This window comes from Silene latifolia, chromosome X (genome assembly GCF_048544455.1).
Source record: "Silene latifolia isolate original U9 population chromosome X, ASM4854445v1, whole genome shotgun sequence".
Classification (NCBI taxonomy): Eukaryota; Viridiplantae; Streptophyta; class Magnoliopsida; order Caryophyllales; family Caryophyllaceae; genus Silene; species Silene latifolia.
In genome coordinates, this window is record NC_133537.1 from 340,140,046 (window position 1) to 340,156,740 (window position 16,695).

A 16,695-nucleotide genomic window follows, 5' to 3' on the forward strand; every position below is an offset into this window, starting at 1 on the left:
AGCTAATTTTCATTATCATGTATTTTTTACATTTCATATAAAATGTATGCCAATGTGAAATATACTTTTGAATTATTATTATTATAATCCATTTATATGATTAGCGATTCATATTTATATTTATATTTATATTGCCAAATACAGTTAAATGATGCAATCGCGATTCATATCATTAGTTATCATCGCTATTTACTAGCAGTACAATAACAATAAATCAGATTATTGCTGCGATATATTTATATTTGGTGTATTGTCATGGTATATTTGAATCTACCACAATTTAATAAATTTTTTGCCACGATCACTATTTATTAATATTTTCTCACAGATGTTGTTACATTTATAAGTGTTATGTCACTACAAATGTCACTTATACGAGGATGAGTTGTCATTATTGTTTTTAGGAGCTTTCTTATTGTTTTTACAAGTTGAACACCAAATAAATTTGAAGCCGGATACTAACATGAGAGCTGACAAGCTCCCTTATCAGTTTCCAAGTCGCTTCCCAACACCGAACTACTGAGCTTGATTCACTCGTGTATACCTTACACTAGATGCAATTTGAAGAAAATCAAGTTTAAGGAATTTATTATCCAGTTATTTTAGCTTTTAAGAACAAGAAATAGGAGGTCGGATGTATGCAATCTTATACTATACTAAAAACTGAGTATGTTTACAAGTAATCCATAATCTGTCTGAATCCAATTAAAAAAAATAGCAATTTTGAAACAATAATTAGGATTTACCTAGTAGCCCTTAACGGGGTAGTATTCATACATCCATGGCTGACTATTGAGCAAATTATTAGCCGAGGGCCTTGATGTGGGGTCAATATGTGTCATACCATTTATGAGTTCGCGTATTCCAATGTCGAGCTCTTCCACCGATGGGGGAAATTTACCATACTTCTTGTATGCACCAAACACATCAGCTTTTTCATGAACCGCAAACTCTCCACCGAACCGGCAAAGCATCTCAAGTAACACCATTCCCAGACTATAAATGTCAGATTTCAGGGTGTACAATCTGTAATTCTTCAGCTCAGGTGCACAGTACAGGGTTGTAGGCGGGTCTTCATCATCCGGTAATGTTCATTCGGCATCGCTTGACAACCCAAAATCGCCATACATGAATCGTTGTTGGGCTTCATCCATGAAAATATTTCCGTGCGAAATATCGCCATGCCTCACTGATTTACCATGTATATAATCTAATCCCTCCACCGGCTGCTTGAAAATTTCCCATATTTTGTCATTTGAGATGGATAGCTTAATATGTCTTTTAAGGACCTGTCAATTTTTTGCAAAAGGAACATGTCAATTCTTCTAAACTTTTTCAACGGGTAGAAAATAAAAAAGAGACTGTTTTATGTTAACCCAAATTTTATTAATATTGCCCAATTTTTGCAAAAAAAAAATAATAAAAAAAAAAAAATCTTGTTTTACTCTTGTCATAAAAACTAAAGATTTACTATTAGATTTACGACCCTTGCTCGTAATTGAAATTCCGATACAAAAACTCGACTCAGAGGTTAACATAGGAGTGTAAAGGATGTTATAGTCAATATATTATCTCCAAGACATATTAAACTTCTCATAATTTTATCAAGAGAACATACTTGTAACAACGTTTTTGCTCAATACATAGCATTGGATTAGGTTCGTCATCCTCTTCTATCTGCATCGTTCCCCCTTTAGATTAGGAACATGAAAGATACCAAGAGTCTTAGTTTCTATCCAACACGAAAAGTAGCACACGATGTTGGTGTGATGAAGCTTCGCTAGAATACGAACCTTTCTGTTCAACACAATAAGTAACAACTTGTTAGTTAATGGTACCTAATCATTCATCCGTTTAATTAGTGTCATTACGTTTGTTTTTTGCACAAACAGTAACAAAAGGTAAAAAGGTGGGGTATTCACATGTTTGGTTACCAATATACCCTTGTGTTACCCCACAATTTTTGATTTATTAATGAATTGTGTGGAAAACATGAGAGTAATATAGTCAATTAGTTGGAAACGTAAACAACTAAATAAAACAGGTCAAAATCAAATAAGTAAAGAACTAAATTGAACGGAGTAAGTATAATATAATACTAATGTTTAATTCAATAAAGCATACTACGTATAAAACTTGAGAAATGTCAAAATGATACCTAAAACTCAGTTGCTAAATATACTATAATTTAACGACTAATGTTGAGACAAAAAATATATTAGTCTCTATTTTAGAGTCCAAACTAAAATGATAGCTAATTATGTCTCTATTGTAGAGACTAAATAAAGTAGGTAGCAAATTTAATTTCTAATTTATGTTTTTAAATACGGAAATTTGCCAGTAGCTAAGTACGTAGTTATTATAAAGGTAAAACAAAGCGAGAATAAAATTTAGTATCTAATTTAAGTTTGCAGCCACGGAATTAAGTTGGTAGCTAAAGTTATAGAGACAAAACAAAGTGAGTAGCAAATTTAGTATCCTAATTTAAATTTCCAGCTACAGAAATACGTTGGTAGCTAAAGTTAATTTTCATTATCATGTATTTTTTATATTTCATATAAAATGCATGCCGATGTGAAATATACTTTTGTATTATTATTATTATAATCTATTTATATGATTAGCGATTCATATTTATATTGCCAAATACAGTTAAATGATGCAATCACGATTCATATCATTAGTGATCATCCCTATTTACTAGCAGTACAATAACAATAAATCAGATTATATTGCCACGATATATTTATATTTGGTGTATTGTCATGGTATATTTGAATCTACCACAATTTCATAAAATTTTGCCACGATCACTATTTATTAATATTTTCTCACAGATGTTGTTATATAAGTGTTATGTCACTACAAATGTCACTTATACGAGGATGAGTTGTCATTATTGTTTTTAGGAGTTTTCTTGTTGTTTTTACAAGTTGAACATCAAATAAATTTGAAGCCGAATACTAACATGAGAGCTGATAGGCTCCCTTACCAGTTTCCAAATCGCTTCCCAACACCGAACTACTGAGCTTGATTCACTCGTGTATACCTTACACTAGATGCAATTTGAAAAAAATCAAGTTTAAGGAATTTATTATCAAGTTATTTTAGCTATTAAGAACAAGAAATGGGAGGTCGGATGTATGCAATCTTATATTATACTAAAAACCGAGTATGTTTACAAGTAATCCATAATCTGTCCGAATCCAATTAAAAAAAATAGCAATTTTGAAACAATAATTAGGATTTACCTAGTAGCAATATGCATACCGCTAACAGTGTCGCTCAACGAGTCCTCCTTGCCTTCCAGTTGATGTCCAACATTCTCCTTGCTCCGTTCTTCCGATGCTACAAAATATTAACATTATGCAACATCATCAGTAAGACAGTAGAAAATTACAAGTAAGCATGAGAAAGAAAATTTAGTCATGACATCTACGTATCTAACAACATCGCAAAAATACTCGGCAATTATTTACGATGACGAACGCCTTCAACATTTATTTATGTTATAACTTAGTAGATCGCATTCCACATTTACGTTATTTAGATCACTCGTACATCAATCTAAGCTAATTTGAACCGAAAAATCTAAATTTAACATGACCGAGAAAGAAAATTCAGCCAATACATCTACGTATTTAACAACATTGATCGCAAACATACCCCACAATTAATTTAAAATGCTGAACAAAAATAAGCAGCCCGCCTTCGACGTTAATGTTAATTACGTAGATCGCGCATCGCGGTCGATGTTGAAGATATTACGATATATTGTAATATATACCGTAATCGTAATAATATTATATTATAGAATAAGAATATTATGCTACTACTATTAGAAGATACGATTATTATCTTCAGATATTTGGAGTAGTATAAATACGATATTATTGTAATTGTTTCAGACACGAACGATTATCATCAATAATACAACGATTCCCTTTATGAACTCCTCCCTCTCGATTTCTAATATGGTATCAGAGCCTCACGCTCTTGAGGCCTAAAAACGATCTTTCGCTGTCCTGCCGGAGGGACTAATGAATTATGGTGCCCTCCGGCGGAATTTCATCGTGATAATCTGTTCTTTTGTTTCAATTAAAAAAAAAATCAAATTTCAAAACCTTTACTCTCATGATACGTAGTAAATGGCTTGATTAGGAAAGAAGAAGAAAAAAGTTTGATTCATGCCATGAAAATGGAATAACGGGACGTGGTTTCAACTTTCAGCCATGTAGTTAGTTCAATTCCTTCATTAGGAGTACAGACGAGTTCTCCATCAATTCGATATGACGGATATTTTTCGTTTTTTTTAACGAAGTTAAGTTCGAAAAATTGCGGCGTTCTTGACCATAAAAATTCTACGATTTCGAAAATTTTGATCGTTTGATATTTTGACGGGTTCGAAAAACGACGACGTTCCCGTCTCTATCGATGTGTTGAAGATCGGAGGTCGAAGAAATTGAACATTTTCTTCCTACCTTTTTTTTTATTTGTGTGCAAATTACCATGAGTTTGAGGGTGATGTTAGAGAAGATTACGATATAAATATATCGTAATCAGAATAATATCGATAATATTGAATAAATTATTATATTACTAGTATTAGAAGATATTGTGATTGTGTTCAGATGCTTTCGAGTACTATAAGTACCGATTAATGTAATCATTCGAAAACCACGAAAATTTTATCAATAATACATCGATTCTCTTTATGCATTTACCCCTCTCCATTTCTAATATGGTATCAGAGCCTCTTCGATCTTGAGGACCTCGAAAATTCTACCCCGATCTGCCGGTGGGATTAGTCACTTCTAATACCCACCGGCAGGTAAAAGCTGATGATCAAAACCCACTTAAAAAAAACGCCGTCATAAAAAAAAAAAAAAAAAAAAAATTACGAACTTCCGAACCGATCTTCACCTTTCATGATGACAGAAAACCTTCCGAATCAATCATGGATGAAAGATAATTTTCATCTTTCTCGATGGTCTCAAAAATACCACCACGAAACAATGCTACTGCCATTGATTGCACCATGATCAGCAGTAGCGACAACGAACCGAAACTCAACTTTTTTTTTTACCATGTTTCAAATTTTGCGTGTTCTTATATGCATCTAGTCTTGTGACTTGGCATACGTACGTACTGATTAACATTAAGCATATATTTCAACGATTTCGCGGGTTCGAAAAGCGACGACGTTCCCGCTCGACGAAACCAATTCGAAAAGAGAGCCGCTTCTCTTTGTCTACCTTGCAAACCCATGGAAATTTAGACAAATTACCATGGGTTTGAGGGGGGATGTTGAAGATATTACGGTATATTGTAATATATACCGTAATCGTAATAATATTATATTATAGAATAAGAATGTTATACTACTACTATTAGAATATACGATTATTATCTTCAGATCTTTGTAGTAGTATAAATACGATATAATTGTAATTGTTTCAGACACGAACATTTTATCAATAATACATCGATTCTCTTTATGCATTTTCCCCTCTCCATTTCTAATAGTCGACATTAACGTTATTTAGATCAACAAACACAATTTACTCAACCTCCTTTCAAATCTATGTCAGCTAGATAGCATTGTAACAAATATTTCTCAAACAAAAAACTACAAAAAAAACATCCGCACTAATTAACAACTCGACATTCATCGATCAATCTTTACGTCTTAATATACTTTTGTTTTACGGCTAAAACGACTCAAATGAGATAACGCTTGTATGAATGAGACAAATATTTCGTTAAATTTCTAGGCAATTTACTTCTGTTTTACCTAGCATATTTAAATCATCTTAATATAAGACTAAGACAAATACTTCCGTCTTACAACTCAATACTTAAGACTCCATTTACAGTTGTTCAAATCTTTACGTCTTGCACTGATGCTTACACGGTTTTGCGCATAAAACTTGTACATTAAAACAGATTTTTGTAACTAACTACAGTATTTATTTTACTGACTACGACTACAATTGTTCAAATCTATGTAGATAGAGAACAATCGCTAGGTAGCAATATTTGTCGAACAAAACGCAATAGAAAAAATATCATCTCACTAACTTATTTATCGAAAATACTCAGAAAGTCAGAAATAGTTTAAAATGATGAGATAAACAATAATCATACCGCCGGTAGAAGTTTGAGACCACAAGCCTGTGTCATCACTAACTTGTTGTTCTTCTGGCAGTTCATATAACATAACGCACAACATCATTACAAAGAAAAAGTAAGCTAACAATATTTGTCAAGCAAACTACAATAAAAATATGTGAAACCGGATTTTAGAAATTCGTAGTTATATTTTAATGTACTCCATAACTTTATGAACACGGTAGTGATCATTACCGTTCAAGGCTTGATACGCACAAAATATTAGCTAATGCATTACATACATCAATTGGTCATTTGGTCCATCTTAAGACGAATATATATCCGTATTCGTCTTAAGATTAAAACGAGTCAAATGAGATAATAACACTTGTATGAATGAGGCAAATATTTCTCTAATTCCTAGCATTTAACGTATGTTTTTCCTAGCATATTTGAATCATATAACTTTTGGTGAAATACAAATTGTTCAAATCCTTATGGCAAAAATCATACATAACTAACAACATGGCAAAAATACTCCTCAAAATCATACATAACTAACAACATCGTAAAAATACTCCTCAATTAATTTAAGATGATGTACAAAAATAAGTAGCTCGCCTTCGACATTTACGTATTAACTATGTAGCTCGTCGTCGACATTAATGTTATTTAGATCACAAAACACGGTTTATTCAACATCCTATCAAATCTATGTCAATCGAAGAAACTTGACAGCATTGTAATATTTGTCAAACAAATGCGAGTACAAAAATAACATCGACACTAACTTAATTAGCGAAAGTACTCAGAAAGTCAGAAATAGTTTAAGTTGATGAGATAAACAATAGGCATACCGGTAGACGACGAGCCTGAGTCCCTCTCTTGATGACCTTCATGTTGATGCTCAACTTGTTGCTGTTCTTCTTTTGGCACTTCATGTAACATAATGCACGACATGAATTTTGAATCATCTTAAGGCTAAGACGAATATATACTTCAGTCTTTAATAGAAATTTGTATGCATACAAAATATAAGTGCAAACAACTCGATTACTTACGACTACATTTTTTTAAGTACAATTGTTCAAATCATTTTTTTTCAAATTTGCAACAGATTTTTTAACAAACTACATAACCTTTTTACTAAAACTAGTTTTATTGCCCGTGAAATTCACGGGTCTAGCTATGTTGGGTGTTAGATTGTAAATGTGTTATGCAAACCCATGTTTACGATCGCACTGAATACTGAGGACAAAAAGGCTTTGTAAGAAGAAAAAGATCCATTAATCAATACGTATATTTGTATATTGCCACTAATATTGCTACGTTTATTAATGTTTTACCACGATTATTGTTATTATTGTTGTTGTTGTCTTTGATTTTTTTAAAGTTTTTTTTATTAAACTTCTTCCATTCCAGTCATTTATTTTATTTTATTGTTCTTTCATTAAAAATAGTTGAGCCACGTAATTAATTCAACCGAAAATAATTTTTTCAAAATAGAAAAATTTATACTCCCTCCATACCAGACCAATGGTAACATTGACCGTTTTGCCACTATTCATGGTCGTAGGGAATCTTCGATATTATTCTTAATCTATAAGACAAAATATAGTCATTTGATATCTTGTTTTATTTATCGTCATGAGTACTATAAGAGTATCAAATTTTTGTAATTTTTAATAATGCGTAACAAAAGATATTTACGTTGCAAAACGTGTCTCGACAATTGTGAAAAAGTCAATGTTATCATTGGTGTGGTATGGGGGGAGTATTTTTATTTGGGAACTACTCCCTCATATTCTCTAACATCTTCCACATTTTCTACAACGACCAATTTACTAAGATCTTTCAATTTCCTTATTAGTCTATAATTTGTGATTCTTATGACTTATGATCCCATATTTTCTCTCTTACTTTTCATTTCCTCCATTTTGCACCACAACTCTTAATTCTCTTAAAAACTACTTAAAAAACAATGTGAAACATAATAGTGAATAGGAGGGAGTATAATTCAAGGTAGATTAATCGGTCAACATTGTGTTGAAAGAATATGGTGCGGATTATAAACGTTGAAAGAATAAATATTATTTTATCCGTAAAATTTATTCTAACAAAATTTCAAAATTTATTTAGTATTTATTTTGATGTTTAATTAGTTTAATTAGTTTCAAAATTTATTTAGTAAAATTTAATGATTGTGTTTAATCCTATAAACTCTTACAACAATTTATTTTTTTTTGCTAAAATAAAATAAAATAAATGCATAACGATGTGGTTTGAAAAAATTCTGTCAAATGGAATGTGATGCTTTACCATGTCTTTTTTTATTATATATTAGTTTAATTTCTCGTGAAAATCACGTAAATTATTTTTTACTACTTTTGTAATAGCTTGATATTCACATAATTATGTTGAGTTTTTGTGTGTGTGTGTGTTATTGTAACTTATTATTCTTTTATTCTTATTTTGGCTTTTGTTACGGAATTATATAAATTTTGCTCGGTGACTGAATTATATTTTTCTTAGTCCAACTCTATCAAAATGATAATAAGAAGTGTTAATCATAGGTATATACTTATTTTTATTTTTTTATGTACGTTTGGAAATAACAATGATATTTTATAAAGTTAATTATTATTTTCCCTCATTTTCTATTAACCGTTGTAACGTTTAATCAAGTAAAACAATTTAAATGAGAAGGGTGTAATAGACAAAGCAACATCAATACTCATGCAACCTTCTTACATTAAAATTAAAAGCTATACTATTTCTACAAAGAAATTATAAATTTATTTTAAGTCACTTGATAAAAAACATAAAGAATACTATATTTACACTAAATTTGCTTTGGTTAATGCATTTGTAATATGTTGTTAATATCAGTCTCAATAAATTAAATACACATTAACAGTTACGAATATATTAAAAATATCCCAAAACATTCCATTCCTATTAAAAATGTGAGACTAAAAAAATTTATATAATTTGATCAAGTTAAGGTTTTATTCAACAAAGTTGGACCTCCATTCGGCATAATGGATAATTATATTTGATTATCGACAATCTTAAGTTTCTTCAACAACATTCGATAACGGCAATAGCAAATTATACAATACGAATACGTGTCATATTGTTCTCTTTTTTATTCTAATTCCCTTTTATCTCTTAATTTCTCATCCATTAATTTGATTCCAACTCACCACAAAGGAAAAATATGATTTTTTTTTTTGGAAAAATCGAACCAAAATAAAATATATAGGTGAAAATAGACAACCTTTTATGTTCTTTTTTTTCTAGGAATGTGTTAGAGTTCTTATCAATTGATCATCTTTTTAGCCAAAATTTTGTCGAATTGATCTCATAATTATAGAATATGAAAAGTTTGGCATTAAGTAGAGATATTGTGGTTATAAGGTGAAGTTATGCGTGGAAGATGATGATTTACATAATGTGGAAAATCAGTATATTAATTGCTACTTTGCCTTTTCATGTTTTTTTTTTTTTTTTTACTTTTTTTATTATCTTTTTTAGGTAAAGCTAATTTTGTTACCCGTGAAAATCACGGGTTATCTCTAGGAAAATAAAAAATTTAGATAGTTGATTTTTTTGGTGAATATCAAATGAAATCGGCATTTATTTCATCATTGATCATATGCCTATTCTTTAATTTTGATCATCAACTAATAAAGATTCATAAATTTTAGAATTTGATTATGTACGAATTAGAAAACTTAAAACCAAATTAAAATATTAAAATTGCTAGTTGTATAAAAAGTAAATTTACATGTGGAGTATGCATGAGCATGACACCAAGAGTTAGCCGCTAACCATACGACTTCACCACAAGGTTTTCCTTTCGTATTGCCTACAAAACAAAAGTACAACAAAAAATAATACACAAATTAGTATTTGGTCATTCCAAATTCAAGTTAAAGAAAATACTGCAAATTTTTACCATCCACAAATGATTGTTTTGGAGGAAAATAAATGAGACGTTCTTAAATACGAGAAGCTAAATAATGTTAATTTGGAAGTTAAATAATGTACACTAAAATTAGTGTTCACAAACTTTAAATGACATAAATATTAATTAGGAAAAATATAAAAACATTCAAAGGGTTGTATATAGTGGGTTGCTTTATACAATCTTTATGGTGGTAGGAATTATTGCAAAATTAGTATGCGAGTTAAATGGAGTAACGGTTAGGGTAGGGTATGGAATTAGAAGAGACTTGTGAGAAAATTTGACGATGCCTTTAAGAAAATCATTGGACTTATGTGAAAATTATCGTGGGTTGAACTTAAATAATGGTTGAATATAAAATGCCATAATTTTACGTTTAAGAATATTATTAAGCTCATTTATTTTTCTTTTCAAGTTTGTGTAATTTTAAATAAATAAATAAATGTATAGGTTTTATGAGCTATATTACTATGAAAAATGTTAATCGATTCACTAACATTTCTTTTTATTGTAAAATGGGAATTTTAATTGTAAATTAAGAAATTTTGATGTGAATTTTGATAAGTTACATATTTTTTTTTTAGAATTTTTTAATTCAACCATAAAATATAGTTTGTAATTTGGAAGTTCATGAGTAATAGTTATTAAATGGAGGATTAGTGAATGAAAACTATTGTATGTTTAATAGCCATTATAAACTATTGCTTCCCATCTTTTAATTTGCCTTTTCACTTATTTTTGAGTTATGAGTATTATTAAATAAGATAATTCATTAGTGAGAAGCTCAAGAGGTAAAACAAATAGGAAAAAATGTTAATGAAAATTACTATTATTATTATTATTGATCTTAAATAGTGGTTGAAATAAAATGGCATACCTTTACTTTTAAGAATATTATTAAACTTCACAATTATTTTAGTTTTAGTTAAAAGGAATTGTATAACGATCTTAAATAAATAGATGTAGGTGTAAATTTTAAGTGGTACAATTTCAGGAAATTTAAGTTTTAACTTTTTACCGAAAAAAAAATTAGAATATTTTCAACCAATATTTCATCATATGAAAATAAATTAAAAAAAAACCTATGAAAAACTTTAATCAATTCATTAACATGTTTTATTACAAAACATTCAATTAAAATGTTAATTTTATAAGTTAATGTTATGTTGTCAATTGTCATTAATCAAACAATATAAATTAAAATTAATTAATATTAACCAATCTAAAATAACATGTGGAATAAAATTAAATGGTATAAGTAGCATTTTAACTATATAGTATAGATGCCTGCGCGGAGAATGGTTGGGTAGACGTGTGTCAATCTTAACCAAGGTGGCAATGTGAATGTCTATGTGGCTTTTCCACATCCTACGTGGTTTTATCTAGTTGGCATTTTTAGGATGCCTTTTAATAGTATTTTATAGATGAGTCATAATTTTATAAAAGAATCATCATTGGTTATTTTATTCATCTACTTTTTTAGCTCAATATTTTACTCTCCTTTGGTGTAACACAAAGAACAATAAAAGACGAAAGGGTCAATTATAAGATGACAAGTTGACCAAACTAAAGATGAAGGATAAAATTGTACATCAAATTGCAATCCTAAATAGACAACAATTGACTAAGACGCCTTAAAAATATGAGATCGGACAACAATAACCGAGAGGGAGTATTAATTTAATGTAGGAGTATATTATTAATTAAAATCATTGTACCATCAATCTAATCACACTATATTCCTTTTGAAAAGAAAAATCTAAATTTAGCATGAGAAATTGAGAATTAAAATTCAGTCATCATCTACATATTTAACATCATCACAAACATACTCCACAATTAAGTTAAGATCGATGAACAAAAAATTGAGGTGATCAAATCCACAGAAATGTTCATAATAATATAAAATGATGATCTACTCATGGAAGCAATATGCATATCGCTAACAGTGTCGCTCAACGAGTCCTCCTTGCCTTCCAGTTGATGTCCAACATTCTCCTTGCTCTGTTCTTCCGATGCTACAAAATATTAACGTTATGCAACATCATCAATAAGACAGTAGAAAATTACAAGTAAGCATGAGAAAGAAAATTTAGTCATGACATCTACGTATCTAACAACATCGCAAAAATACTCGGCAATTATTTACGATGATGAACCAAAAAAGTATCTCGCCTTCAACATTTATTTATGTTAACTTAGTAGATCGCATTCCACATTTACGTTATTTAGATAACTCGTACATCAATCTAAGCTAATTTGAATAGAAAAATCTAAATTTAACATGATCGAGAAAGAAAATCCAGCCAATACTTCTACGAATTTAACATCGATCGCAAACATACTCCACAATTAATTTAAGATGCTGAACAAAAATAAGCAGCTCGCCTTCGACATTAATGTTAACTACGTAGCTCGCGCCTCGCGGTCGACATTAACGTTATTTAGATCAACAAACACAATTTACTCAACCTCCTTTTAAATCTATGTCAGCTAGATAACATTGTAACAAATATTTCTCAAACAAAATGCTACAAAAAGAACATCCGCACTAATTAACAACGCGACATTCATCGATCAATCATTTTCGGTAATAATTTAAGACGTTGAACAAAAATAAGTAGCTCGCGCCTTCGATAATTACGTTGACTACGTAGCTCACCGTCGACATACATTAACCTTATTAAATCACAACACACAATTTACTCAACATTCTATCAAATCACAACACACAATTTACACAATTTACTCAACATTCTATAACAAACAACATGCTACAAAAACATCCGCACTAATTAACTTCGGCAATAATGTAAGATGATGAGATCGGGTAAAGAATATGCATACATAGTGAAGTGTCGTCGCCGGACGCCGAGTCCTCTTTATCTTCGCTACTCTTTCCGTCCTCTTTATCGTCTTCATGCTTTTCAACGTTCGTCATCTTCTCCGAGCTATCATAATCATCGTCCGAACTTCAATAAATAAAACACACACACAATAAATATCTAGAGAATGTTTATAACGATCACAAATAAAGAAACATTAACAAATAATATGAATTCCTGAATAAATAATCGACGACGACGTCGCAAATGATGAATGAGTATTATACCTAGTAGACATTTTACTCCGTAGTAAAATAAAGCGAGGAGCAGAGAATTATTAATTTTGGAGATTTATTTATAGAGAGAGAGTGGAGTAGAGTCTAGAGAGAGATTGTAATTTTGTAATTGTGAGACATTATTAAAGAAAATTATGAAGGATGAAGGGAGAACGAAAGGATTTGTATATATTTATAGAGAGAGATTGGAAGAAATGGAGTGAAAATTTCAAATTATGAGCTATGATGATTGTGGGAGATGAGCGCCAATTTTTTTCATCCTAAGATATTTTTTTGTAGAATTTCACATAGAATATTATTATTATTGTATTATAAGCCGACCTTAGTGAGTTAGTGGTAATAAGTTATAACTAACTTAAGACATCTCAAAAGGAGTGAGACGGTTACACTGGTGAATGTAATGTAATTTGTGTGTGTTGCATGATAGAGAAAAATATTCGACGATCCCAAGGTAGTTTAATTGTTCTAATGATGGAATTAGCGGGGGTTCATTTTATTAAAAGAGTAAGTCATTGATCGATGATAATAATTATACGAGTCTAATTTTAAAGTATAATGGTAAATGAAATTATAATAATAAGAGTGTATGTGTTCTTTTATAAACCACTAAAATTGTTTGATAATACTACTACCAGTAATAATAGGGCATGTGCTAACGATCATACGGCCTAAGAGTGGTAAGTTGTTGTAAGCATGTAACCTAAAAAGTCTATGTAGTCTCATAAGACGTACCCCTGCCTAATTCACACAAAAGTATACACCGTTGTTGTTTCAAACCTTTCATAATATCGTCTGATATCTCATTTAGTAAACACATCAAAGCTTATTGTTTTGTGATAAAAGTTCAAATATGTTGGCTTATTGATCAATTTTAAAAAAAAAAATTCAGATATATCGATCTGGGGTGGAAACAAGTGCGAAACTAGAAATGAAATGTACTTTGGGCTATGTTTGGAGATGAGGTTATTGTTACTGACTAGAAAAACATGAGTCTCGTCACAATACTCAATTTTTATAAATTAAGTAGTGACTTTTATAAGATTGTCGAAATGTATTAATCATCGAGAAAATTCTATTTTATTAACTTAGTTAAGTATTTTATAATTTGACTCATTTATTTGTCAATTGAACAAAAAAAGTAGAAATTCCTTAAAACGTTATTAAAGGAGTCAATACTCCATACTTGATAGTGCATGTACAAATTGTTACAAATTTTGGTGAGGGAAAGTCAACCACAGCCAAATCTAAGTGGCTTGGAAAGCAAGTATCTTATAGTGGACTCACAAGATATAAGAAAACAAGTAAAGGGTGAAGGTGTGGCAGTGTAGGGCGTGTGGCACCGAAGTCCAAAAATAAGAAGGGAAAAAGAAGGGATTGAAAACGCCGATGAACAGTCGAACTTGTAATTAACCTCTTATTTAACACAAATTTTTATTTTAGACGGATTAAATGTTATCATTTTTAGGGTAAAAAGTGACAACTTTAATTATAATATTTTGTCATTAAATGATTACGTTCTATTAAGAAAATGGTAATATTTAATTCATCTTATTTTAAACCGTCTGAAACAAGACTTAAAATATTAATTTGTGAAGAAAATAGCTGAATTGAACTGAATGTAGGTGAAATGAACTAAACTAAATTGAATAGCACTGAACTGAATCGAAATTAAGTTAAAAAAACAGGGCCCTTATTGCTCATTTAATAGTTAGAGTAATTATTTAACCACTTGATTTCATTTGCATTTCTGATATTGCATTTCTCATTTAATATTGCATTTCTAATATTGCATTATAATATTTTGTCATTAAATGATTACATTTTATTAAGAAAATGGTAATATTTAATTCATCTTATTTTAAACCGTCTGAAATAAGACTTAAAATATTAATTTGTGAAGAAAATAGCTGAATTGAACTGAATGTAGCTGAAACGAACTAAACTAAATTGAATAGCACTGAACTGAATCGAAATTAAGTTCAAAAAAATAGGGCCCTTATTGCTCATTTAATAGTTAGAGTAGTTATTTAACCACTTGATTTCATTTGCATTTCTAATATTGCATTATAATATTTTGTCATTAAATGATTACATTCTATTAAGAAAATGGTAATATTTAATTCATCTTATTTTAAACCGTCTGAAACAATACTTAAAATATTAATTTGTGAAAAAAAATAGCTGAATTGAACTAAATGTAGCTGAAATGAACTAAACTAAATTGAATAGCACTAAACTGAATCGAAAATAAGTTAAAAAAAACAGGGCCCTTATTGCTCATGTAATAGTTAGAGTAGTTATTTAACCACTTGGTATCGCTTCAGTTACCAGAGCGGAACTCATGGCTCTCAAACGTGGTTTGGTTATTGCTATAGAGCGGAATGTTACTCGGTTAATTATTCAAACTGATTCTCAAGTAGTCGAGCATTTTATGAATCATGAGCAAGAACATTATTCATCGGCACATTCTCATTTGATTGGGATATGCAAGGCCTTTGTGCAAGATACGGGAATACAGGTACGAATTCAACATATTTATCGGGAAGCAAACATGTGTGCGGATGCAATGACTAACCATGGCGTGGTACAAGGGCAGAGAGTGCAAATCTGGGAAGTGTCGGATATGTCGGCACAACTGTTTCAGTTGATTCAAGAGGATATGGGAGGCGTTGCTAGACCTCGATATGTCCCCTTTTATGCTTTTTAGTTTTGTTTTAATTTGGACCGTGTTCTATATGGGTTAATCCCGCTTCTTTTCACCAAAAAAAAAAAAAAATAACCCCCCCCCCCACCACCAAAATATATATATATATATATATATATTTCCATTTTTACATCTCCAAAATAATTTTTACTTGACAAAAGTTCTCATGCGAGCCCGCACAATAGACCTTCATTTTTGCCTAGGCCTTTATTTCCGACCTTATCGATATGAGTTTATTTGCTTTATTATTTGTATAGATTATTATATTTCATTTGTTAGATACCATGTGTTTGGATTTAAATATGAAATTCATATAAGTGTTAGATAGCATATGTTTGGATATAAACATGAATTTCATAGCCATTTTAATTTTGCGAACATATTTTTCATTAAAAATAAAAAGCTGAAATATAAAATGTTTGGTCAATTGAAGAAATGGTAGAACTGGGTTATATACTTTGTACCAAAATATCAAATGTCAATTATTATCACAAATCACAAGTTTCATATATACTTTGTGATTTCATATGAACATATAAGCTTGGTAAAATTTACTTTAAACAACCACACTAGCAAATTTGTAAATCCAAATACTGTAGTCTTATTGGTGAAGTTTACGCATTTATAATGTGATTCATTAGGCGACTTTTCAATTTCATTAAACTATGTATCATTTCAATTTTATATTGACATAATATCTCTCAAGTGTAAGTGAAAATAATACACTCCTCCGTGTTGTATTTAACTAATAACTTCTCTAAAAATAAAGGCATTAAGGAAGGGTCCCCA